The sequence below is a fragment of the Loxodonta africana genome, chromosome 9 (assembly GCF_030014295.1).
Source record: "Loxodonta africana isolate mLoxAfr1 chromosome 9, mLoxAfr1.hap2, whole genome shotgun sequence".
Lineage (NCBI taxonomy): Eukaryota > Metazoa > Chordata > Mammalia > Proboscidea > Elephantidae > Loxodonta > Loxodonta africana.
In genome coordinates this window covers 113,485,388-113,513,148 of record NC_087350.1, presented here as the reverse complement: position 1 = coordinate 113,513,148, position 27,761 = coordinate 113,485,388, and the positions used below count along the sequence as shown (strand labels likewise).

At 44.8% G+C, this 27,761-nt stretch overlaps 1 protein-coding gene across 7 annotated transcripts in view; it reads left to right on the top strand.

The window, feature by feature from the left end:
• The window catches only part of PIP5K1B (phosphatidylinositol-4-phosphate 5-kinase type 1 beta), a 264,099-nt gene that overhangs the window by 86,504 nt on the left and 149,834 nt on the right, over positions 1–27,761 (top strand). The window contains exon 1 of one of the 7 annotated variants that reach the window (XM_064290555.1): positions 1,974–1,996. The exons of the other annotated variants lie outside the window; for them this stretch is intronic. The gene's annotated coding sequence lies outside the window, so the exon portion shown is untranslated. Of the gene's footprint in view, positions 1–1,973; positions 1,997–27,761 lie in introns of those variants that run through there. 7 annotated transcript variants of the gene reach the window in all.

The window sequence follows — 27,761 nt, the reverse complement described above, 5'->3', positions numbered from 1 at the left end:
AAACGTGCAATCATTCACTTCCTTCATGACTTGTCTGGCTCGTTTTATTCCCTTGTCACCTATTTCTCTTGATTGCCCTTTTCCACTTACAAATTGAAATTTAGTTCCACGCCTGTGACAGAATTATTTCTGTACGTTTGGCCCAGTTTCTTAATACAGACATTTTTGTCTTCAGTGCTGTGGTTTATTGTCCTCTTAGGTTTTATTTAGGGATAGGTTTTTTTCCCCCCGCTTATTCTTCTTTAAAATTATTGCTAAATGGTGGGAGAGAATCAGCAATGCTAAGAAAGAAAGGATGTTTTCCCTGACTTTGAATCGCTAAGATTCCATTCTCATCATAAAACATTGTCAGGTTCATTCTCGTGAGTTGGGCAGTCTGTCCAGATCCTTTACAGAGGAGAGCTTGGGGCCATCCTGGGCATATTTGTCCCTGCAAGGGAAGAATGCCTTCTCCTGGAGCGACTTCTCCCTGCTGACATTGCACTTCTGTCTTTGAAGACTCCAGTCAAGTACTGCTCTCTCCAGGGAGCCTCCACTGATTCTTCTGGCTCTGGGTAGTATTGGTTTTCTTCTGAATCATTGTAGTAACAATTGCCTGTATCCCTTACTTCGTTGCTGCTATGGTGGTGGTAGTGTTGGGGTTGTGCAGACAGACTGGTAGAAGCGCGTTCCAGACCTAGCCTTCCTACCCTTCCAGCTTTGTGGTTTTAGGTAAATTGCTTAATCTTTGTGCACCTCAGTTTTCTCTCCTGCTAAATGGAGCTAATCATGGTTCCTACCTCAGAAAGTAGTAAGGATTGTAGGGGATAATGCTTGCAAAGTTATTTGTCAGAAGACTGGAACTGGAAACCTGAAGACTATGTATACAATACGAAACACTCCCAATCTAGATGGTAGATTTCCTGAAGGAAAAGGGGCAATGGTTTTTGTATCTCACTTAACGCCGATTCTTACATACAGAAAGAGCTCAGTGAGTGTTACTAACGACGGTAGACTGTGGTGGGGAAACAATGTGGAATGTTTGCTCATGGAAAACTGTGAACCAGATGCGCATGTCCTAATGTATTTCATTGTTGCACATGTGGCTGTCCTAAAACTCCAATAGTGAACACACAGTCCGAAGAAGTGATGTTGCAACTTGTTTGGTATTTGAAGTCACTGTACTTTCTCTTACTTTTCCTAACAGTCTTAGGGAGATTTCAGGCCCCCCGCCCCCCACCTTACATTTTCACAGCCCAGAATTCGGAAATCTGCTTTCGCTTTAACCTTGTCTACTAACTTTTGTATTATGAGGAGAAGACCTTAAATGGCATTTACTTTTTTTTTGCCTTAAAACGATAGATATTTATTCTCTCACAGTTCTGAAGGCTAGAGGTCCAGAATCTAGGTCCCACAGTGTTGGTTCCTTCTGGGGGCTCTGAGTGAGAATCTGTTCCAGGTCTTGTCTGGAAGCCGGCTATCCTTGGCGTTCCTTGGCTTGTAGGTGCATCACTCCAGTCTCCGCCTCTGTTGCCACTAGGCTAACGACGTTTACTTTTAAGTACTTTCTTAAGCCGTTAAAAGGAAAAGCCAAATACAGATAGTCCCCAACTTACGATGTATTCAAGTTATGACAAACTGCACTTTTTTTTTTTTTTTTGTGCATTTGGTTATTGGTAATGTGTACTACGTACAATGTCGCAGAACATAATTGGCAGGTAGTGCCGTACTCAGATGTTCACATGCAGATGTTCGAAGGTCAGATTTATAGATAGTGATAATGAGAGGCAATAACAAAAACCAAAAAAATAATTCAGGTACCGTAGTTTTATGCAAATAATGCGCGCTTTCTACGTTTGCTTGCCAGCTGCTCCCTTTCCTGCAGTGAGTTATTTTTGTAAGTGGGCTATGCTAATTTTTTTTTTTTTTTTACAGGAACAGAAATACCCCACAGAGGAAGGGAGTGATTGGCAAACAAATGTAGAAGGCACATGTGTGTTATTTGTGTAAAAATAAGGTATTTGAGTTATGTCAGAACCAACTTACCATGGAGTTAATGGAACGGGACCCTTTCATAAGCTGGGGACTACCTGTAGACTTAAACAAGCAAATTGTACTTTCTTGTAAAAATAATGGAGCCCTGGTTGTGCAGTGGTAAAGTGCTTGGCTGCTAACCAAAAGGTCAACAGTTCGAACCCACCAGCCACTCTGTGGAAGAAAGCTGTGGCAGTCTGCTTCTGTAAAGATTACAGTCTTGGGAATCCTATGGGTCAGGTCTCCTCTGTCCTATAGGGTTGCTATATTATGGCTGCTATGAGTCAGAATCGACTCAAAGGCAATGGGTTGGAGAATGGGCAAAGATAAAGTGATGCAGGTTCATTTCAGAAACGTAAAAAATTTCAAAAAGCAAAAAGAAGTTCCTTCACTGAGATGCCCTTGCTTACATCCCCTATGTGTATTTAATCTCACAGAGGCCTTTTCTGTGGTTAAATACGCATATATGATTTTTATACAAAATATAACATCATACTGTATGCATATAAGGCTCTATATAAATGGCTTTTTTCCATTCATTCCAGTGAATGTCTTTAAATATACTCCTGCATCATTTTCAACGGTTCCATAGTATTTCATTCTATTGACGTACCATGTTATAGTTAACCGGCTGTTACTGGCTCTTTAGGGTGTATGATGGTTAAGGAGGAAACCTAGGTGGCATAGTGCTTAAGAGCTATGGCTGCTAACCAAAAGGTCAGCAGTTCGAAACCACCATGTGCTCCTCGGAAACTCTATGGGGCAGTTCCACTATGTCCTATAGGGTCACTATGAGTCACAATCGACTCGATGGCAACGGATTTGGTTTTTGGTTTTTGGATGGTTAAGGATGTGCGTCAGCATGGCTGGTCTGTGATTCTCAGTGGTTTGGCAGTTATGTAATGATGTAGTTTAGCAGTTATGTAATGATGTAGTTTGGCAATTATGTAATACTGTATTTTGGCAGTTACGTAATGATATAGTGTGGGAGTTATGTAATGATGTAGTCATCCTCCATGATGTGATCTGATGTGATCAACAATCAGTTGTAAGGGGCGTTTCCTCACTATGTGACCTGCATCCAATATATATGTGGATGTTCTGGCAAAGCTCACTTGCTTGCTCTGGGTCCTGCATCTGGCTCGTCATCATCTGACTTTTGGTTCTTGAGACTTGAGCCAGTAGCCAGCCATATTGCCTGGTGATCTTGTATTCGTCAGCCTCTACAGCCCGTAAGCCAGCAGCCTGCCATCTGACTGCTGACCTTGGATTCGTCAGCCCCTGTAGCTACGTGAGTCAGGAGAAGCCTCCAGGCTGACACCTGACCCACAGACGTGGGACTTGACAGCCTCTACAAATGCATGAGCCATTTCCTTGAGATAAATCTCTCTCTCTGTGTATGGAGTCAAGCTTTTGAAACCTCCATTCGCTGATGTGGCATGACTCAAAAAGAGAAGAAACAGCTGAAAACATCCATTAATAATCGGAACATGGAATGTAGGAAGTACAAATCTAGGAAAATTGGAAGCTGTCAAAAATGAAATGGAATGCATAAACATTGGTATTCTAGGTATTGCCTTTGATGCCTCTGAATTATGGTGTTGGCAAAGAATATTGAATATACCATGGACTGCCAGAAGAATGAACAAGTCTGTCTTGGAAGAAATACAGCCAGAGTGCTCCTTGGAAGCGAGGATGGTGAGACTTCATCTCGTGTACTTTGGACATATTATCAGGAGGGACCAAAAACAGGTGGATCTTGGAGAATGACAGCGGACTGTCATCTTGGTAAAGAAGAGGGTCAATGGAAAAGGAGAAGACCCTTAATGAGGTGGATTAACACAGTGGCTGCAAAAATGGGCTCTATGTGAGGGTGGCGTGGGACTGGGCAGTGTTTGGTTCTGTCATACATAGGTTCATCAGCCTCTGCAGCCCGTGAGCCAGTGGCCTGCTCTCTGACCTAGTCAAAACTGGCTTGACAGTACCTAACAACAACAACAACTACAATGGGGAGTCCTGGTGGCACAGTGGTTAAGAGCTCAGCTGCTAACCAAAAGGTTGGCAGTTTAAATCCACCAGCCATTCCTTAGAAACCCTATTGGGCAGTTCTACTCTCCTATAGGGTTGTGATTAGTCAGAATCAATTTGATAGTGATGGGTAGCTACAATGGGACTAATTGGATCCTGTGGTGGTAGAGACCCAGTGGTGGCACTTAGTCAACAAAGGCAAGGTGGCCATGGTTACCGTAATGGACAGTGGGGTCAAAGCAGTAACCACAATAGTCTGACTTGTATGAACTTACGGTGTTCACTACTTAGTCATGGTGTCCCTGTGAGTTAAATGGATGGGAAATTTACTAAATGTTTACTTGATCTGTACAAGTGGACGAATTCTAGGTCAGGTGAACAGCAGTCTCACTTGAATCGCCAGAATAGTCACAGTCCTCCAATCATTTCCCAGACTTGAGCCAGTTTACAGACTCACAACCTCTTGGATGAAGGGGAGGCCAGGTCCCCTTGAGAAAGGACCCCACTACACTGCCAAAAATGTATATTGTTCATCTTTCTTCCAGCCTTCTCCAAAGGAATCTACATTCTTTTACAAGAGTGACTGTTCACTGGGGAAAAGGAAATAATCAGACTTTTTTGGGGATTACTGGATACTGGTCCTGACCTGATACTAACTCCTGGAGACCCAAAATGTCACTGTGGCCCACCAGTCAGAATGGGGGCATATGGGGGTCGGGTTATTTAATGGGGTCTTAGCTCGGGCTCATCTCACAGTGGGTCTAGTGGGTTCCCAAACCTACCCTGTAATGATTTCCCCAGTTCCAAAAGCATAATTGGGATAGATATACTCAGAAACTGGCAGAACACCCACATTGGATCCCTGAAAAATGGTGTAAGGGCTATTATGTTAGGAAAAGCCAAGTGGAAGCCTTTAGAACAGCCCCTACCTAGGGAAATAGTAAACAAAAAGCAATACCACATTCCTGGAGGGAGTGCAGAAATTACTGCCACCGTCAAGGACTTGAAGGATTCCCACCACATCCCCATTCAACTTGCTTATTTGGCCTGGAAAAAAACAGGCGGATTTTGGAGAATGACAGTGGATTATCGAAAACAACTAGGTCGTGACTCCAGTTGCAGCTGCTGTTCCAGGTGTGGTTTCATTGCTTGAGTAAGTTAATACATCTCCTGGTACCTGGTATGCAGCTATTGATCTGGCCAAGGCCTTCTTTTCAATTCTGGTTTTGAAGGGCCACCAGAAGCAGTTTGTCTTCAGCTGGCAAGGCTAGCAATACATCTTCAGTGTCCTTCCTCAGAGGTATATCAATTCTTCCACCTTATGTCATAGTTTAGTCTTAGTGTGCAGGGACCTTGATTGCCTTTCCATTCCACAAGATAACATGCTGGTCCATTACATTGATGACATTGTTCTGATTGGACCTAGTAAGGAAGAAGTGTCAGTGACTCTGGACTTATTGGTAAAGTATTTGTGCGCTAAAATAAAATGAAACAAAACAAAACAAAACAAAAAAACTGTTGCCCTTGAGTCGATTCTGACTCATAGCAACCCTACAGGAAAGAGTAGAACTGCCCCGTAGAATTTCCAAGGAGTGCCTGGTAGATTTGAACTGCCGACCCTTTGTCTAGCAGCCATAGCACTTAACTGCTAGTCCACTGGGGTTCCATTTGCATGCTAGAGGGTAGGAAATTAATGTAAAGAAAATTCAGGTGCCTTCCACCTCAGGGCAATTTCTAGAGGTCCAGTGGTGTGGGGCATGTCGAGATATTCCTTCTAAAGTGAAGGTTAAGTTGTTATATCTGGCCCCTCCTACAACTAAAAAGGAGGCACAATGCCTAGGGGCCTTCTTTGGAGTTTGGGGGCAACATATTCCTCATTCGGATGTGCTACTCCAGCTTTTTTTACTCCAGCCTATTTATCAAGTGATTTGAAAAGCTGCTAGTTTTGAGTGGGTCCCAGAACAAGGGAGGCTGTGCAACAGGTTCAGGCTGCCATGGAAACCACTCTGTCACTTGGACCACATGATCTGGCTGGTCCAATGTTGCTTGAATTGCGGTGAGAGATAGAGACACTATTTGGCATATTTGGCAGGTCCCTACTGGTGAATCACAGCGCAGACCCTTAGGATTTTGGAGTGAAGCCCTGCCGTCCTCTGCAAATAACTACTCTCCTTTTGAGAAATAGCTTTTGGCTTGTTACTGGGTCTTAGTAGAGACTGAATGCTTAATGTGGGCCATCAAGTCACGTTGCAATCTGAGCTGTTCATTATGAACTGGATGTATGTCTGGCCCACAGAGCCATAAAGTTGACCGTCCACAGCAGCAGTCCTTCACGAAATGGAAGCAGTTTATATGAGATTGGGCTCAAGCAGGACATGAAGGCACAAGTAAGTTGCATGAGGAAGTAGTCCAAATGCCCCTGCTCTCCACTCTTGTCACATTACCTGCCTTCTCCAAATCTGTACTTCTGACCTCCTGGGGAGTTCCTTATGATCAGCTGACTGTGGAAGAGAAGCCTCATGGCTGGTTTACAGGTGATTCTGTGTGATATGCAGGCACCACTCAAAAGAGGACAGCAACAGCACTATAAGCCCTTTTATGGGACCTCCCTGAAGGACAGTGGTGAAAGGAAATCCTGCCAATGGGCAGAACTTCAAGGAGTGTACCTGGTTGTTCACTTTGCTTGGAAGGAGAAACGACCAGAATTGTGATTGTATACTGATTCATGGGCTGTGGCCAGTAGTTTGGCTGGATGGTCAGGGACTTGGAAGGAATGTGATTGGAAAATTGGAGACAGGAATGTATGGGAAAGACGTATGTGTATAGACCTCTCTGAACGGGCCAAAGAAGTGTAGATATTTGTGTCTGATGTGACTACTCTCCAAAGGCTGACCTTGGTAGAGGAGGATTTTAACAGTTAAGTGGATAGGATGATGTGTTCTGTGGAAACCAGTCATCCCCTTTCCCCGGACACTCTTTTCATTGCCCAAGGGGCTCATGAACAAAGGGGCCATGGTGGCAAGGATGGAGATTGTGCGTCGGCTCAGCAACATGTACTTCCCTGCACCAAGGCCAACTTGGCTACAGCCACTGCTGAGTGCCCAGTCTGTCAGCAACAGAGACCAACACTGAGTTCCCGATATGGCACCATCCCTCGAGGTGATCAGCCAGCAACCTGGTGCTGGGTTGATTACGTTGGACCATTTCCATCACAGAAAGGGCACTGGTTTGTTCTTACTGGGAGAGACCCATACTCTGGAAACAGATTTACCTTCCCTGCACACAGTGCTTCTGCCAAAGCTACCACCTGTGGGCTCACAGAATGCCTCATCCACTGTCCTGGTATCTCACACAGCATTACGGCGATCAAGGGCCTCATTTCATAGCAAATGAAGTGTGGTAGTGGGCCCATGCTCATGGAATTCATTGGTCTTACCATGTTCCCCATCATCCTGAAGCAACTGGCTTGATAAAACGATGGAATAGCCTCCTTAAACACAGTTATGGCGCCAGCTAGGCGGCAGTACCTTGCAGGGTTGGGGCGTTGTTATTCAGGAGACTGTATATGCTCTCACTCAGCGTCCAATATATGGTGCTGTTTCTTCCATTGCCAGGATTCACGGTTCTAAGAATCAAGGGGTGGAAATGGGAGTGGTACCACTTGTTATTGTTCCTAGTACCCCACTTGCAAAATTTCTGCCTCCTGTCCCCACCACCTTACGTTCTGCAGGCCTAAAGGTCTTATTTCCAAAGAGAGGAATGCTCTGACCTGGAGACACAACACGACATCCTTGAACTGGAAGTTAAGAGTGCAATTTGGCCCCTTTGGGCTTCTTGTGCCTCTGGATCAATAGTCAAAGAAGGGAGTTACCATACTGGCTGGTGTAATTAATCCTGACTACCAAGGGAAAATCAGATTGATATTACATACTGGAGGTAAAGAAGAATATGCTTGGAATGCAGATGATCCCTGAGGGCATCCCTTAGTACCACCATGCCTTGTGATTAAAGCCAATAGAAAACTACAGCAACCCAATACCAACACTACTATGGGCCATCATGATCTTTCGGGAATGAAGGTTTGAGTCACCCCACCAGGCAAAGAGCCATGACCAGCTGAGGTGCTTGCTGAGGGCAAAGGGAATACAGAATGGGTGGTGGAAGAAGGTAGTTCTAAATACCAGTTACAACCTCATGACCAGTTGCAGAAATGAGAATTGTAATTGTTACGAGTATTTCACCCTTGTATGTGTGCATCTAATATTTTTGTTTTCTTGTAAAATATAAGATATAAATGGGGCTACTGTGTTTTCGGTTGTATGCATTTGATTGTATCATGTTAGGTGCAAATATGACTTTGTTATTGCCTTAGAGATTATATATGGTTTAAGGAGATGTGTACAGGTGCCAGGTTAACAAGGGGTGGACTATGATCATTATGGTTTTGTGTCAACTTGGCTGGGCCATGATTCTTAGTGGTTTATAATGACGTATTTTGGCAGTTATGTAATGATGTAGTCTGGCAGTTGTGTAATGATGTAGTCATCCTTCATGACGTGATATGATGTAATCAACACTCAGTTGTAAGGGGAGTTTCTTTGGGGATGTGGCCTGCATCCAATATATATATGGACGTTCTGGCAAAGCTCACTTGTTTGTTCTGTATCTGGCTTGTCATCATCTGGCCTTCAGTTCTTGGGACTTAAGCCATCAGCCTACCAGCTTACCTGCTGATCTTGGAATTCATTGGCCTCTACAGCCTGTGAGCCAGAAGCCTGACTTCTTATCTGCCAATCTTGGGTTCATCAACCTCTGCAGCCCGTGAGCCAGTGGCCTGCTGTCTGACCTGCCAATCTTGGGTTCGTCAGCCCCTGCAGCACTGTGAGTCAGGAGAAGCCTCCAGCTTGATGCCTGACCCATGGACTAAGGATTTCCAGCCTCTACAGCCACTTGAGCCATTTCCTTCAGACAAATCTCTCTCTCTCTCGTTTACACTGTGTGTGTGTGTGAATACACTTCACTGGTTTAGCTTCTCTAGAGATTCCAGCCTAAGACAATGTGTTTCCAATTTTTTGCTCAGTTACAGTGTTCTGATGTACATCTGAGCAAACTTTTAAAACTTACAGACCACAAAGACTTCTTGGAATTGCCAATATACAGTAGTTGACGTGTTCATTTTATTCAATTTTGTCTAATCTTAAAACGTTATAAGTCAGTTTTGTTTTGTTTCTTCTTTCATCCAGCTTAACTCTGGTTATTTATTTTTAATTGTGGTAAATATATAGGTGACAAAACGTTTGCCATTTCTGCAGTTTTCACATGTACAGTTCCATGACATTAACTATGTTCATCATATGTTCAACCATCACCGTTAACTGTTTTGAGGGATTTATTTGATAGTCATGTTTGAAGATTCTGTGTGTGATTTAAAAAAAAAAAAAAAGTGCCTTGAAAATAATCTATGTTTCAAAATTTCCATGAATCTCAGACAGCCATTTCCTCACTTAGTCCAAATTATAGAGCTTCAGTGATGCCATCAGTAAATGTTACTCTGAGGTCACCATCTCCTAAACCAGAGTCATCTGTAAGCCAGGGGTAGCGTGGTTCCAGGAGGTCATTTGCCATTACTGGACTGTCATTTCACTGGGACAAAGGCTGGAGCATATGGGGGTGGGCAGTGGACCAGGAGGCCAAGGTTAGATCTCTGCCCCACTGAGTTAAGATCACCACCGTTTCCATCTTTCATCGCTATGGCAACTTTAGATCCCAGATGTTCTGGGTTCGTCAAGATACTGAACATTGCCTCTAGGTTCCCACTGAACTACCTCTGACACTTCAGCATTTTGACATTAAAACTGGCATATTCCTGTTTCATGTATCTAGGAATGACACAAAAATCCTTTATCACATCATGTTTGTCAATTTGGGGCTATAAAATAGTCACCATATTTACAGATATTAGGAGAACAAATAATACAAAGACTCAGTCATTCCTTTTTGTGATAAATAATCCGTGTGTACCTACTGTGTACCAGGCACTGTGATAGGGGCTGAGGTGACAAAGAGGAATGAGTGAGTCCTTAACACACAAGCCTGTGTAAAAACCCAAAACAAAACCTACAGTGATCTGTAGTTCTTCATTGCAGTATATAATAGGTATTTCCAAGATGCTAGAAGGTCATAAACAGTTCTTTACAGAGGAAACAACCTTTTAGCAGGTTGTTAACTAAATAGGTGTTTCTCAAGGTGACTGTCTTAGTTACCTAGTGCCACTGTAACAGAAATACCACAAGTGGATGGCTTTAACAAAGAGAAACTCATTTTCTCACAGTCTGATAGGCTAGAAGTCCAAATTCAGGGCGTCAGCTCCAGGGGAAGTCTTTCTGTCTCTGTTGGCTCTGGAGGAAGGTCCTTGTCATCAGTCTTCCCTTGGTCTAGGAGCTTCTCTGTGCAGGAATTTCAGGTAAAAAGGACACGCTCTGCTCCTGATACTGCTTTCTTGGTGTACGAGGTTCCCTTGTCTCTTTGCTCGCTTCCCTCTTTTATATCTCAAAAGAGATTGGCTTAAGACAGTATCTAATCTTTTAGATCTCATCAGTATAACTGCCAGAAATCCATCTCATTATATCATAGTGATAGGATTTACAACACATGGGGAAATCACAAAATGGAGGACAACCGCACAATACTGGGAATCACGACCTAACCAAGATGACACATATTTTGGGGAACACAATTCAATCCATGACAGTGACAAAGGATACAGAAGAGTTCCATACAACAGGTGCAAAGAATAGAGTATGTTCTAGGAATTTCAAGCAAAGAGGAATTGCAGTGTTTATTTAAAACGTGAAGAATTAATTCTTAGATTAAGGTTTGTCTCTTTTCTTTTTAAACCCAATTGTTTATTACTTTTTAGGAAATTATTAAATCATCCGATCCTAAAAGGTTACCATCCATGAGTTGAAATGGACATGACTTAATAAGGTGTACTTGTAACTATTTTTTGTAACTATAGGCAGTCCCCAGGTTGCAAACATCTGATTTACATGCAACACACAGTTATGAACCAGTCCCCGTAAAGCCTGTTATATTAAAAATTCAAGGTACATACAATGGTTCGTAACGACAAACAAGCACTACTTTGTGATGTACATCAAAACAGTATTGCTATTATTACTGTGTTATTATGTTAAAGATGTTTTAGTGTATCTGGAAGTGTTTCTTTAATGCTTTATATGCATAGAAAATACACTATATACTAAGACAAGCATTTGACGCACTGACGTTAGATACAAACCGTACCTAACTGTTCCCACTTACGTACCAATTAAACTTAAAGACAGATTTAGGAATGGAAATTGTTCATAATCCAGGGACTGCCTTACTACCCTCCTATCTCAATGACTTTCTCCCCTCGCCTCGAATCTAATTGCTTAGAAGTTATGATTGCAGATTGACCAAGAGATGGAAAGATAGAGTAGACAAAGAATATGTAGTTCCAATTATCTGCTAAATTTCTGTTGTGTTAGTAATACTCCAAAGTATGATAAAGATCACTGCACATCTGTTGGTCTTAGAACTGGAAAAGCCCTGGGCTGTGCATCAAGGATGATGTCTTAGTCATCTAATGCTGCCATAACAGAAATACCACAAGTGAATGGCTTTAACAAAGAGAAATTTATTTTCTCACAGTCTAGTAGGTTACAAGTCCAAATTCAGGGCGACAGCTCCAGGGAAAGGCTTTCTCTCTCTGTTGGCTCTGGAGGAAGGTCCTTGTCCTCAATCTTCCCCTGCTAGGGGAGCTTCTTAGGAGCAGGGACCCCGTGTGTAAAGGACACGCTCTGCTCCTGGTGCTGCTTTCTTGGTGGTATGAGGTCCCCAACTCTGTGCTTGCTTCTCTTTCCTTTTTATCTCCTGAGAGATAAAAGGTGGTGTAGACCACACCCTAGGGAAGCTTCCTTTACATTGGATAAGGGAGGTGACTTTGGTAAGGGTGGTGTTACAATCCCACCCTAATCCTTTCAAGCACAGGCAGAGATTATAACACATAGGAAAATCACAAAATGGAGGACAACCACACATGGCCTAACCAAGTTAACTCATTTTTGGGGGACACGATTCAGTCCATTACAGATGACTTCTAATTTCCTGGCTTGAGCGTTACATGAGGTGGGGACATCAGAAGGGACAGGGTTAGAGGTGCTTGAGGTGTTCAGAAATATTATGTTGAATATGCTTGTGGAGAATCCAAAGAAAAGTGTCAGCTGGATATGCAAGTCCAGAGCTAAGGAAAGGTCTGGGCTGCAGCTAAAATTATATTTGAGATAACCACACTGCCCGTCCGTATGCTAGGTTTAATAGATTGGAGGGAAAAAAAAAATTTTTGAAGTATAGTTTGTCCTACTGAAACTCTCCATCTGTGCCTTGTGGGATTTCAAACAAAGTAGATTTATAGCGGAAAAGAACCAGAGATTTAGACTAAATAGCTATGCTGTAAGGGAGCCATAGTGATCCTATTTAAATATTTTCCACATTAAATAAGGCATGTAGTACTGTTACGTAGAGCCCTGATTTTTTTTAGATAAATGACTTTGCATCCATGATAGTTTTCTCCCCCCTAATTCATCAAGGAGCTTCACGTAATTGCCAGTGGGAAGACTTTAAGAAACAATCCATTGCAGTCCAGATTTGAATTAAGCTTCCTCAAAATATAATGATTTCTTTATTAATTTGAGTTTGTTTTATAAGCAAGGATTTTTTTTTTTTTTTTTTTTTAAGGTTGTTGTTGTTAGGTGCTGTCGAGTTAGTTCCAGCTCATAGTGACCCTATGCACAACAGAACGAAACCCTGCCCGGTCCTGCACCATCCTCACAATCCTTGCCGTGTTTGAGCCCATGGTTGCAGCCACTGTGTCAATGCATCTTGTTGAGGATCTTCCTCTTTTTTTCGCTGACCCTCTACTTTACCAAGCATGATCCCTCCAGGGACTGATCCCTCCTGATAATATGAAGTATGTGAGACAAAGTTTTGGGAAGCTAATTAACAAAAAGCTGGAGAGTGATCATGAGGCTGAATTTCCAGCATGGTTATAACATGGTTTATGTGGTAAATGTTTCTTGAGCATCTACTATGGGCCAGACATGGAGCTTACTTAGCAACACTGTCTCTAGTTCCAGTAGACACATTAAGCGCCTGGCTTTGGAGTTTATATTACAATGGGAAAAATAGACAAAAACGGATAGGTAACAAAACCATTAACCAATTACAATAAATATTAGAAGAAGCACACCCAGGGCTGAGAAACTGGATCATAGAGAAGTGGCTGCTTTGGGCCAGGTGGTCAGAGAGAAGTATCACAGATAGAGGGGGTAACGTGCAGTGTCCTGGAGGCAACACAGACCTCCGCAGTGTTTTGTGACCTAGAAGCCTCATGAGTAGGGAGGAGAATGGCATGAGATGAGGTTGAATGCGAGGTAGACGACAGATCGTGGAAGGTCTGATGGGCCAACAATGCTATGGTAGGAGTTGGGTGCTATCTTAGGTTGGGTCCTCTAGAGAAGCAGAACCAGTGAAGTGTCTATGCATATATATATATGTATGTATATACATATATATATAGAGAGAGAGAGATTTACATCAAGGAAATGGCTCACGTGGTGTTAGAGGTTAGGAAGTCCCAAGTCAGTGGGTCAGGCTGGAGGCTTCTCCTGACTGACGTAGCTGCAGGGGCTGGTGAGCCAAAAATCAGTAGGTAAGATGGCAGGCCACTGGCTCACAGGCTGCAGAGACTGACAAATCCCAAGAATGGCAGGTAAGCTGCTAGCTGAAGTCCAAAGAACTGGAGGTCAGATGAATAGGAGCCGGCTGCAGGATCCAGAGGCAGCAAAAGCTTGCAAGTCTTGCCAGAAGGTCCATCTGTATTGGATGCAGGCCATACCCCCAAGGATACTCCATTTCAACTGATTGGCTACTCACAGCAGATCCCATTATGGAGGTGATCACATTATATCAGATCTCATCATAGAGGTGATTACGTCATTATACGACTACCAAACTGTGTCATAACTGCCAAACCACTGAGAATCATGGCCCAGCTAGCTGACAACCCTAACCATCACAGATGCTGTTCTAAATGCAATGGGCACTGACGGTTTGTTTACCCAAGGAACTAACCTGAGCTGATTCCCTTTTTCAGACCCTTCTTGCCTTGAGAAGAAGGGTGTCCGGGAGGCCAGCGAGGAGGCTGTTGTACTAGTCTAGGCTAAAGATGCTGGTGACTGGGCTGAGGAGTTTGCAGGGAGGATGGAGAAGGCAAGACAATTTTGAGAAATCGGCAGGACTTGGGGGAGGCAGGATGGTGGGGAGAGGGAGACATCAAGGGTAACTTCTGGTTTTCTGGCTTGAGCATTAAATGAGATGGAAACATCAGAACGGACGGGGATAGAGGTACTTGAGTTGTTGAGAAATCACTGTGTTGAATATGCTTGTGAAGAATCCAGAGAGATGCATCAGTTGGATATGCAAGTCCGGAGCTGAGGAAAGTTCTGGGCCCATCAGTACGCTCAGTTTAGTAGATTGGAGTATAATTTGCACGAGTGAATCTCCCCATCTGTGAAGCGTTCCCTCTCTCTATCAGTGACGAGACGTAGGGTGCACACCCCATCGTGAGAATGAATCCAGCCTCTCTTTGTGGGTCTTGTATTAATCCGGTGCCTTCACATGACTTGTGGAGTGCCTGGGTGGCTCAAAGGGTCAGGTGCTCGGTGACTAACTGAAAGCCCTGGCGACCTACTTCTGAAAAGTCAGCCATCCAAAACCCAGTGGAGCGCAGTTATACTCTACATGCATGGGGGCACCATGAGTCTGCTCAGTTTGAGGGTGACTGGACTGGCTACCACATAAAAACGAAAAAAGTTGCCATAAAAAAAAGACTGATTTTGCAGAAGTAGATTGCCAGGCCTTTCTTCCTAGGAGGAGCCCTGGTGGCACAGTGGTTAAGCCCTCGGCTGCTAACCAGAATGTCAGTGGTTTGAATCCACCAGCTGCTCTGAGAGAGAAAGATGTGGCAGTCTGCTCCCATAAAGATTATAGCCTTAGAAAACCTATGGGGCAGTTCTGTTCTGTCCTATAGGGTTGCTATGAGTCAGAATTGACTCGATAGCATGGGTTTTCTTCTGAGAAGCCTCTGGGTGGACTCAAACTTCCAGCCGTTTGGTTAGCAGCTGAGGAAGTTAACCATTTGCATGACCCAGGAACTCCACCACATAGATAGATGGGTCCATAGGTATTTTAAGCCGTTGGTCTGTTCCCAGACTCTTTGCTTGCCTCCCGATGAGGTAAATCGAAATTGTGTGTGGGGGAAAGGGGAAAAAGGGGAGATTGGGTGCTTTGCTTGGTCAGACCTTAAGCCAGAAAAGCCAGTTGCCACCAAGTGGACTCCAACTCATGGTGACCTCATGTGTGTCAGGGTAGAACTGTGCTTCATAGGGTTGTTCATGGCTGATTTTTCAGGCCTTTCTTCTGAGGTACCTTTGAGGAGACTTGAACCTCCAACCTTCTGATGAGCAGCCGGGCATGTTACCACTTGCACCTACCCGGGGCCCCCTGAGCCAGGACCCAGTCCTGAATATTCTGATTAAAAAAAAAAAAATTCTGATAAGAACCCCAGAATTGGGCGGTCCACAGGAAAATAACCAGTCTGGGCAGGAGGGAGCTTAAATTCCAGGGGGACTTAGCGTATTGGCATGAGGGAAAGGGCACATATTTTTCCTGTTGGCTCACTAATAATCACAGTAATGCTAGATCCTTCCTGGATTTCTTTCACTTGGGCTGACTTTAGGAATTATAGGTTTATCCTGTTCCTTGATTCCTTGATGCTGAGAAAAATGGGTGTGTTTAGTACTGACACGTCAGCCCAGCAGTGGGTTTTGAGGCAGCAGGCCAGGTACGTAAGATTTGAAATATATCCCAAAGCCAAATGGACTTGAAAGAATTTGGAATTTCATCTTGTTTAATTAATCACTGTGAAAACGGAACATTCACATATTATCCAATGTTAGACGGGAGGAAGGAAGAATACGTTATTAAGCACCTACTTAATGTATAAACCAAAAAAACCCCAAACCCATTGCCGTTGAGTTGATTCTGACTCATAGACACCCTATAGGACTGGGTAGAGCTGCCCCATAGAGTTTCCAAGGAGCGCCTTGTGGATTCAGACTGCTGACCTTTTGGTTAGCAGCCATAGCTTTTAACTATGCCACCAGGGTTTCCACTTAATGTGTAAGGACTGGAAATAAGACATCTTGTCTTCACTCGAGACTTAACTAAGAAGAGTGACAGACACTTTCGTATGCCAGTGGCCATCCAGTTGATTCCAGCTCACCTGAGGCCGTATGTTTCAGAGCAGAACTACACTCGGTAGGGTTGTCAATGGCTGTGACCTTTCAGAAGCAGATCACTGGTACTTTCTTCTGAGTTGTCTCTCTGGGGTTTGAACCACCAGGCTTGCAGCTGGTAGCCACTCAGGGACTGCTGTTGTTGTGTGCCCTCAAGTCAATTCCGACGCACAACAGACCCTATAGGACAGAGTAGAACTGCCCCATAGGGCTTCCAAGGCTATAATCTTTATGGAAGTAGATTGGCAGGTCTTTCTCGTCTTTCTCCTGTGGAGCTGCTGGTGGGTTCAAACCTCTGACCTTTCGGTTAGCAGCCACGTGCTTTACCACTGGTGGCTCCTTATCAGTGACTCCTGCATGCTTATATATACGCTCATTAAACATTCAACCTTTGAATCTGTCTACCTGCCAGGCTCTGTGCTAACTGCTGGGGCTTACAGGCCAACATCTGGAGGTCTATTGCCCTAGAAGGCCTAGTGACGTAGAGGAAAGACCTTGGAGCTGATGAGTACAGTCCACGCACAGAGGGGAGGCTCTGTACCCTGACTTGGGAGGGGCAGGTGGACCCCTGGGAGGAAATGATGCCTCAGCTGCTTCTTGGAGGACAAAGAACAATTGGCCAGGGAGAGCGGGAAGTGATGTGTCGACACTGGAGTGTACATAGGCAGGGCCAGGGATCGTGGGCATTCTGGGAACTGTAGGTCATTCCTTGTGGCTGGGACTGTGCTGGGGGCAGGTGGTGAGGAGGGTGCTACCAAAAAAAAAAAAACCCCAAAACAAACCTTTGCCGTGAAGTCTATCCCGACTCATAGCGAGCCTATAGGACAGAGGGGAATTGCCCCATAGGGGTTCCAAGGCTGCGTAATCTTTACGGGAGCAGACTGGCACATCTTTCTCTAGTGAAGCAGCTGGTGGGTTCAATCTGCTGACCTTTTGATGAGCCGCTGAGCACTTAACCACTGCACCACCAGGGCTTCTTAAACACTGTGTTGGAGACTTTGAATTCTGTCCTGAAGCTGTGGGAAGCCACTGTGGGGTTGTCACGGAGGAGGGCACACGGGCAGCTTTTCATCACAGCCAGATTGCGCCCTGGCCAGGTGGACTAAGGAGGCAGAGGCAGTAGAAATCTACTCAAGAAAGGAGGAAGTCTCAACTAAGTCGTAGGGAAAATGCAGAGAGGGAATCAGGCTCAAAGAACCTTAAGGAGGTTGATTGGGAAGAACTTGACTGATGGGCCATGGGGATGGGCTGAGAAGGAGAAGTTGGGGATGGCTTGGCTAAAAATCCAAACCAGGGTCCCAGCCGTGTCAGTTCTTTCTGTGAGCCTCTCTCCCAGTTGCTGGCGTCTGCCAGGTCCTTGGCGTTCTTTGGTATCTGTCTTTCCCAATGTGTGCGTCTCTGTGTCTGTTCTGCTCTTTTTATAACTCAGGAGTGATAGGGTTTAGGACCCACCCTGTGCAGGTATGATCTCATTAACATACGAAAAGAGAAACTGTATTTCCAAATAGGATCACCTCCACAGGTACAGGGGCCAAGAATTAATCACATAGTTTTGGGAGATGCAACAAAAAGCAAAGATATCACTTTGAGGGCTAAGGTACACTTGACCCAAGCCATGGTATTTTCAATCGCCTCATATGCATGTGAAAGCTAGGCAGTGAATGAGGAAGACCGGACAAGAATTGATACGTTTGAGTTATAGGGCTGGCAAAGAATGTGAACATACCATGGATTACCAGAAGAAGGCACAAATCTGTCTTGGAAGAAGTACAGCCAGAATGCTCCTTAGAAGTGAGAATGGTGAGACTTTGTCTAATGTTCTTTGAACATGTTATCAGGAGGGGCCAGACCCTGGAGAAAGACATCATCCTTGGTAAAGTAAAAGGTCAGTGAGAAAAGGAAGACCCTCAACGAGATGGATTGACACAGTGGCTGCAACAATGGGCTCAAACATAGCAAAGACCATGAGGATGTCGCAGGACCGGGCAGTGTTTCTTTCTGTTGTATATAGGGTCACTATGAGTTGGAACCGACTCGACGGCACCTAATAACAACAACAACATTCTCAGAACCCAGTTGCGGGGAGTATGATTAGACATCACATGGCTGGAAAGTTGTCAGGCAACGGTATGGCTGTCTAGAAGCACAGGGCCTTGTTTGGGCTTCTTTCTAATGTCTGATTAAACCGCAGAACTTTTGTTTTACCTCTTCTGTGGCCTGGGCTGGCCTTGGCTTGACCTGACCTGATAGGCCCTTGACTGACTCAGTCCGCGTACCTTCGAGAAAGCCCTTGGCAGGGGTAATCTGATAGTTGAGCCTGGGTCACATGTCCCTGCCAGCTCATTCTGTGGCTGGGATGGAGGTGGCCAAGGGGCACCACTGGGGCAGGCAGATAGATTCTCTGAGAACTCCTGTTATCTTCTGTAGTGAGTGAAGCTTGAAAATTTAGTCATCTTCCACTTAACCCCAATTCCTCCAGACCCAATAGCCCTCAGGTTCTAATAAGGCCTTGCAACAAACCCGGGGCAGGTGCCTTCCTCCCTCCACCTCCCCTCCCAGTTCTGCCCTGATCTTCTAGATTCTCATCACCACGACCCCCACGTGGCTTCTAGATTTGCTCTCCAACTCTAGTCTTCCTTTCCGTTGCATCTCGCCTACTCTTAAGCATTATTATTTTTAAATATCTGATCGGACTCCTACTCAAAAAAGCCTCTGTAAATGTTGTCTAATTTATTATATAACTGTGCTGGCTCCCAAGGCTAGCCTGGGACCTGATTTCCCACTGTTGTTGTTAGCTGCCTTGAGTTGGCCCCTGGCTCATGACGATCCATGCACAATGGGTTTAGACCGTTGTGATCCGTAAGATTTTCATTGGCAGATTTTCTGAGGTAGACTGCCAGGCCTTTCCTCCTAGTCTTAGTCTGAAAGCTCCGCTGGTCAACACCATAGCAACATGCAAGCCTCTAGTGACACATGGGTCATGGCTAAGCATGAGGTGTATTGATTGGGAGTCAAACCTGGTCTCCTGCGTGGAAGCAGAAAATGCTACCACAGAACCACTATTAGGTCTGTATAGTCTTCCTCTCTTATCAGGCTTGTCCTTCTCTGACACTCTGCTTTCTCTCCCTCACACCCCTGAGACCTCCCTCACCCAGATGTTGCAGCCATCCTGTGAGCCTGCTTACCTGGCCCCTGGCCTTCCCTGTCCTCTGGCCTCCTGATTTCAGCCTTGCTTTTCCAGTGACATGTCGATTCATGGGAAGCAGCTCCCTGCCCTGCGTGTCTTAAGTCTGCACCCAGCCATATCAAGCACTCGGGAAATTTAACATTTCATCTTGGCAGTTTTATTATTATTATTTGCTTTTTAATCTTTTGTTGCATTTTTTAGAGCATTCCATATAGGCCCTCTGACTGATGATTGAATGTTTGTTAGGGGCCAAGCCAAGTAAAAGGCATCAGCTCCTGATTCTGCCTAAGACTTACTAGCCATGCTGTGTTTGGGCTCTGCTTTCCTGTGCCTTGACAACTTGACCGCCTTATTCTGCTGTGTCCCCTGAAGTACTGTCTATAGACATGTCCTAGAATAGATGTTTGAGCCAATCAATCCCCTTCCAATTGAGGAGTATGTTGTAAGTGGTCATTTCATTACCCTTTTCCCTTTATTTGGGCATTTGTATTTGTGCCTAGTCTGAAACCACTTTTATTACTTGTTCACAATCAACGTGATTAGCCCAGCACCATAGAACAGCTTTTATAAGTTTTGCGGTTGATGTCTTCATTCCCTCATGCTTCTTTAACACAGATACCACAGGTGGGTGGCTATAAAGAACAGAACTCCATTTTCTCACAGTTCAGGGAGCTAGAAGTTCAAATCAGGGTCTCAGCCGTGTTGATTCCTTCCTCCTTGGTAGCCCTGGGTGTTCTTTGTTTCCTTGGCTTGTAGATGATCCTCCCGTGGCCTCTGTCTTCCCCTGTGTGTGCTTGGTTCTCTGTGTTCGCCCTGCTCTTTTTGTAACTTGGAGGTGATTAGGTTTAGGACACACCCTACTCGGGTATGGCCTCCTTAATGTGACTAAGAAGATCCTGTTTCCAAACAGGATCACATCCACAGGTATGGGGGTTAAAATTCCAACACACATTTTGTTGTTAGGTGGCGCTCAACTCATAGTGACCCTGTGCACTACAGAACGAAACACTGCCCAGTCCTGCGCCATACTCACAGGCATCGCTGTATTTGAGCCCATTGTTGCGGCCACTGTGTCAATCCATTTCATTGAGGGTCTTCCTATTTTGCTGACCCTCTACCTTACGAATCATGATGTCCTCCTCCAGGGACTGACCCCTCCTGACAACATGTCCAAAGTATGTGAGACGTAGTCTCACCATCCTTGTTTCCAAGAAGCATTCTGGTGGTACTTCTTCCAGGACAAATTCGACACATATTTTAGGTGGACACAATTCAGTCTTTTATAGTTGGACAAACCGTTTTCTCTCCCTCAGTCTCTTCCTGTCCTAAGCAGCATGCTTCATCCCTTCCAACCAACAAATTTTCTTATGCTCCAACTACCACCTGCCACATTTCTCCAGATTTCCTGTAGACACGGAGCCCCGCACCCTGGGTTCAGAGGATGCTCCTCGGAGCAGACGCCAGCTGTCTTGCACTGCGAGCGAGCTCTGTTGGTTTTCTCCACAGATGATGAAGTGGGCACCAAAATGCATTGCAGACACTGCAGGAGCAAAGCAAATAGGTTTTGCTTATTTCTGAGTTCGTGGATTTTCCTACCAATCCAAAATGGCTTCATTTGTATACTGTTCACAATGAATTATTTTAACAATCATGTAGTTCCTCAGGCATGTGCCGTTAGGGAAAAAAGAGATAGAAAAAGAGCTAAAAAAATTAAATGTGGACAGAAAGCACAATCCAGTGAATGAAAATGAGCATCTTTATTATATAGTAAAGCTGTCATATTGTAGTAAAATTCTCCCCTTCTGTGCGGGATACCCAGGTTCAATTCCTGGCCAACACACGTCATACATAGCCGCCAACCAGCCTGTTGCTATGATGCTGAACAGGTTTCTGTGGAGGTTTCAGACTAAGAAGAGCTACGAAGAAAGGCCTGGCAATCTACTTCCAAAAATCAGCTGATGAATCACAACAGTCCAACCCGCAACCAATCATGGGGATGGTACGGGGTGGGCAGCGTTTTGTTTTGTTGTGCGTGGGGTCACCATAAGTCAGGGGCCGATGCAACAGCGGCTGGCAACCGCCACTCCACAATCATGTTGTGAAGTCCACCAGATTATCAAACGTCTAGATAAAAACCAGGAATAAAAAATGTAAGCATTCTATAGAGGCAAAAAGTCCAACTGTGTGAGATTCTTAGGGATTATCCTGGATGTGTCTAGAGAGAGATTAAGCAAGTAACAATGTTAGTTAAGTCTGCATGGATTTTTTTTTTCCCACATGCCGAACGGGAAACTCAGGTATCATGGCTATATGTGTGTTCATTTTCTCAGCTGTTAGCTTTTCTTTCCCCTCCCCAGCCCTCACCTCAATACTACCTGCAAACATGTGCGCACACACACACACACACTCACACTCTATGTCTTTGTGCATCGAAAATGAATACTGGGCCAGGAGAAGATTGTGCAATGACGGTACTTTCATGAAAAGATGTGAGTTCCGCTAGTCTGAAACAACGCATCCTGCACACTTGTTTTCACGGGGCCTACTTTCTCGCCTTATGTTTGCAGCAAAGGCTTGGTTTGAAACGTGCTTAAATTCTTTTTAGCACAATCTTTGCTGGGAAAATGAGTTATGAGTGGTTCGTTTTATGCCGAGCCTCTTGTCCCCGTCATTTATAGCTATTCTGTTTATTCACTTGGAGAGAACCATTCCGAGCTGATGAATGTGTTGTATGAGTGAATGGAAGAGCCCTGCAATTTGTTTTGATTGGTCTCCATTTGGATTCATAGCGAGCAGGTGCCATAGTTTGGAATTGGTTTCGGGTTCGGCTGTGGCTTGGTTATATAAACATTAGATACATGAAATGAAGCCTAATTTATTTTTATCAGTAAGGATGGAAGAGCTTTAAGTTGCATCTCAGAGCCCTGTGGTTCTGCTTTTACAGCTTCTGTCCATACGAATGTGCGACATACTGTGTGTCTGGATGTATATGTGGATAAGTGGTCTTCACTGTGCAAATATTTAACATGCAGGTTTTGTGTATTTCTTCGAGAGTTTATACAAATGTTTGAAAAGAAATAATGCTGAGCCTGTGATTTCTTATTGTAAAATCTTTTCTGGTCTGAAAAAATATAGGCATTTCTACTCTGGGAACTATATCAAGGATTATTTTCAGTTTGGAGTATTTTTGTTGCTGACATTTAAGCCTGGTATATTAGCCCATCACACTTTTAAACATTTGACTTTTCCTGTTGTTTTGTTGTTGGTTGGGGGATGGTGGTGTTTGTTGCCAAAACCACATTAAAATACTAGCCGAAAGGTTGAGGGCTCAAACCCAGTTCTGGTGTGCAGGGGGCCTCCGTGAGCCAGGGGCCAACTCAAGGCAGCTACCCACAGGCAGGTTGCACCCACTCATAATGATCAAACCAATGGGTCCCTTCCTCATTCCAAAGAGGACTTGAAGTGAGGCTCTGCCTGAGAAACTTGGCAATGGAAAGAAACCAGAAGCGCTGTCTAATGGAGCCAGCACCAGCCATGGTAAGACAGAATTGGGCAGGGGCCAAGGTCACATAGGGTTAGTAACAGAGATGCACATAAAACCCAAACCTTCGGAGGCCTATCCCATGAGTCCTTGCTGCCTGTCTTCACTGGTGTTTAATGAAGTGTTTTTCTGGGAAGACCAGTAAGGACCTATGGCTGATGTCCCTAACCTCTTGCCTCTACAGGTTGGCCTACTTAGTTGGGTAATTACATAATTAGCCATTTTCCCCTTGTTTGGCCTTGCGTTTGGAGCTCCTTATCTATGGCATATACCGACTTGCATGGCCGTAGCTGGGGAAGCAGAGGTTGAAAAGGTTGCTGGAGAGCATTTCAGGGCTCCTATTCAGGTGTAATATATCTGAAACTCACGTTTTAAAAAGCCCTGCTACCACCTATAAAATCAGAAGTGCCCTCCAGACTGAGACTCGGATGTTAGAACAAGTTTTACGGGAAGCAATTATGTAAATTAATATTGTTGGCTAACCTTTTGATTGCATGTACACATAGAAAAATGCTGCGGAATATCGATCAGACAACCTTCTAATTGTTTTGTCAAGTAACTAGAAGAGAGTCGGGTATGGTGGAAGGAGCAGTGGATTTGAAGTCAGATGACTCTGGACCCCGTGCCTGCCCTGTCTTCTCTTGGTTTGACCAGAATTACCTTGAGTTGAAGGCTCACCACCCCTCTCCCGCCCAGTTCTTCCACTTAACAAAGGGGCAGTAGAAGACCCTGGCTACGTTGTAACATAAGCGCTTTGCAAATTCCCAAGGCTAGGAAACGTGTTGAAAATGCTGATTCCCCACCACTGATCAGAAGTAGTGATTCAGTTGTTTTGGAGTGTGGTCCGAGAACCCAAATTTTACCAAAGCTCCCCCAGGTGTTTCTGATGCCTGTCGCTGCTATCGTTGTTGTTGTTGTTAGCCGCCTTCAAGTCAGCCCCTGACTCATGGCAACCCCATGCACAATGGGGCAAAACGCTGCCCAGCCCTGCACCATCCCCATGATTGGTTTTGGACCAGACTGTTGTGATCCATAGGGTTTTCACTGGCTGATTTTCAGAAGTAGATTGCCAGGCTTTTCTTCCTAGTCCGTCTTAGCCTGGAGGCTCAGCTGATCCCTGTTCAGTATCATAGTAACAGGCAAGCCTCCGCTGGCAGATAGGTGGTGGCTCCTCACGAAGTGCATTGAATGGGAATCCAATCTGGGTCCCCCGCATGCAAGGCAGGAATTCTACCACTGGGCCACCAATGTCTCCCTCACGCTGGTGTAGAGAACGTCAAAGCTAGGCTGAGATGCAGGTGCTGGATGGTCACGAAGTTCATTCACCAACCGAGGAATTCACTTCTACAAACCAGCTTCATAGCCCAAGAGAGTCCACCTCAGCGAAATTAAAAATGGCTATATTTCACTTAAGGAGCCCTGGTGGTGTTACAGTTAAGTTCTTGGCACCTAACTGATAGGTTGGCAGTTCGAACCCACCCAGTGGCTCCACGGGAAAAACACGTGGCGATCTGCTTCCGTAAAGGTTACAGCCTAGGAACCCTATGGGGCAGTTCTGCTCTGTCACATGGGGCCCCTGTGAGTCGAAATGGACTCAACAACTGCCAACAACAACAACAACAACAGACTCCACTGGTAGGACAGCCGATCTCAAGTGTCCAAACAGCAAGTGTGAAAGTGGAGGAGGCCAGGGGATTATACGCAGCTCTAAAGCGACATCACGTAGGTGGTGGCATCTCGCACATCCGAGTTACTCAGTAAATGACTGTCTTCCTTGGCTCAAACTGAGTGAAAGCATAGAAACGTAGACAGCCATCAAATAGGGTCCATTATGTATTCTTTAAAGTAACAGAGATACTATATACCAGAAAGGATAGATAAGCAATCAGGCAGTGGAAAAAAAAAAAAAAGTCACTGCCTGTCATGTATTTAATGCTAGCTGAGCTGGTGTCTCAACTGTTTAACCGTCTGACACCGCGAGCTGGCTCTGTTTAATATCAGACATACTGTAAGAAAATCGTTTCTAACCGGGATCCTTGTGTCAGGCTACGTAGGAACACAACTCTGACGGAAAGCTCAGCCTGAGATCCTGCCCTTACTTGGCCACGGGAATTTCTGCATTCCAGGCTGTTGCCAGAGGCTGTAAGCCTGCGTGCCTCGCTGTCTCTTATCAAAAGCTTGGGTCTGAGAAATAATATCTGGGTCTGGCTGGAGGATATGCAGTCCATTCATTCTTCATCTGGATAGCCGAGATTTCATTCGTGCTTTAGTGGGGTCATCAGACAGCTGCATATTTGAAGGTGCATGTTTGAGCTTCTTGTCAGTTTCCCTTTACTGGGCAGGATTCGTGAAAAAAGACACGTCCTTATGGAGGAGTCTCCAGGTGATGCAAATGGTTAATGGTCTCAGCTGCTAACCAAAAGACTGGAGGTTTGAGTCCACTTAGAGGTGCCTCAGAAGAAAGGTCTGGGTAACTACTTCTGAAACATCAGCCACTGAAAACCTGTGGAGCACAGTTCTGCTCTGACGCACAGGGGGTCGCCATGAATCAGAATCGACTTGGTAGCACCTGGTTTGGTTTGTATCCTTATGGAATTTTTGAACTGTGTGTTCAAAGAGGAAACTGATAGGTTTGCAAACAGAGAAAATAGTACCTTACTGAGAGTGGAGGATCAGGCTAGCGTCAAACCACTCATCTGTGAGCAGGGAGGCAAGTGAGAAGATAGCGATAACGATATTTATAGGGAGGTAAGAGAACAAGACCGTGAGCCAAGAATGCTGTACTGCCCAAGACATCTACTCATATATGAGGACAAAAGAAGGGCATTGCTGGACGTGGAGTGACTCAGAACGGACCTACTGTATGCCATTTCCGAGAGAGCTACTTGAGAAGTGGTCTCACCAAACGATTAAATCAGATGTCAGGATGGGGAGGAAGAAGAGCCCGGGAAACAGCGACGAGCAGAGAACCTTCTAACACACATGGCCCACTCTACACAAGTGGCAAGAATGGGGCTGTGCATGTTAATTGTGATTTCTTGAAAGAAGAGATGTACTTACTGACTCTGAGGAGATATTTAATGGTTTGGAGTGGAGCAGGCAGAGAGAGTAAAATAAAAACCTTCCAAGTATCTCCCCCTGTGGAGGAGGAATAGAGGAATAAGCAGTGATACCACCGGTTGGGTGCTCTGAAAGCAGGGTGTGGGATGGAGTTCAGGGTGCAAGGTGATGATTAGGGATCAACACTCGTGAAGGTGGGCGCAGACAGGCAGAGGGAGTGGTCGTATATGGGTGACTATGAGTTGCTATGATGAACCGACTCGACTGTACCTGACCACAGCCATATCCTTACTTTAAGGTCAGCTGATTAACAGCCTCAGTTTCCTCTGCAATCTTAATGCCACTTTGTTCTGGGAATTAGAATATGAACATCTTTGGAGACGTGCGAGTGGGCATTATTCTGCCTACCACCCAAAAAAGAGAACAAACAACCTTTTGGGGTTGAGTAGATGCAGACTCCTGGTGAGCCCATGTGTTGCAGAGTAGAGCTGTGCTTCACAGGGTTTTCAATGGCTGTGATCTTTTGGAAGTGGATCTGCAGGCCTGTCTTCTGGGCACCTCTGGGTGGATTTGAACCACCAATATTTTGGATAGCAGTTGAGTGCAAACCATTTGTGCCACCCAGGAACCTCCTGCCTACCACGGTTCCCATGGTATAGAACATTGAGGAAAGGCGGTTACTTAAAGATGCTTCTCATTCCTAACAGAAGGCTCTTACAGGTATGCTGTGTGCCCTGTATGTGGATCCTTGAATGATGCACTACTTCCCACCTAAGGAGCCCTGGTGGCACAGTGGTTAAGTGCTCAGCCACTAACTGAAAGGTTGGTGGTTTGAATCTACTCATTGGCTCCTCGAGTGAAGGACCTGGTTATCTGGTCTCCTAAAGATTAAAAAAAGATTACAGCCTAGGAAACCCTATGGGGCAGCTCTACTCCGTCATGTGGGGTCCCTATGAGTCAAAATCAACTCGATGGCACCTGACAACATCAATTCCTCCACGCCCAAACCTGATAAAGACGGGACAGTAGTGATCTCTGTGCACCATTGGGCTGATTGCCTCAGACTTTGTACAGAAAGGAATGTGGCCTTGAGTGGAAGAGTTGGTGTGCTTATCATTTGGCCCAATGATCCCACTTCTAGAATTCCTTCCCATAGGAATGAAAGTACTAGAACATCAAAGATGTCTAAATAAGGTTGTTTAATGCTGCTCTGGTCATAGTAACCAAACCTGGAAAAAATCTGAATGTCCCTCAGCACAGGCCTGATTGATTATAGGCTGCCACACCTGTCCGGAATATTATGAAGTCATTTGAAAATGAGGTAGCCATGTAGATTTGAAAGGATATTTAAAGTATACCGGTAAAAGCCAGTGGCAGAAATGTGTGTGTGCGTGTTTAAGCGAAAACAGAGAAAATTTTTGAAAGAATATACAACAAACTGTTAACATTGGTTATGTTGGGGAGAAATAAGAGTAGAAAATTTTAATTAAAACTTTTTTTTTTTTTTTAATTTTTGGTGAAAGAATATACA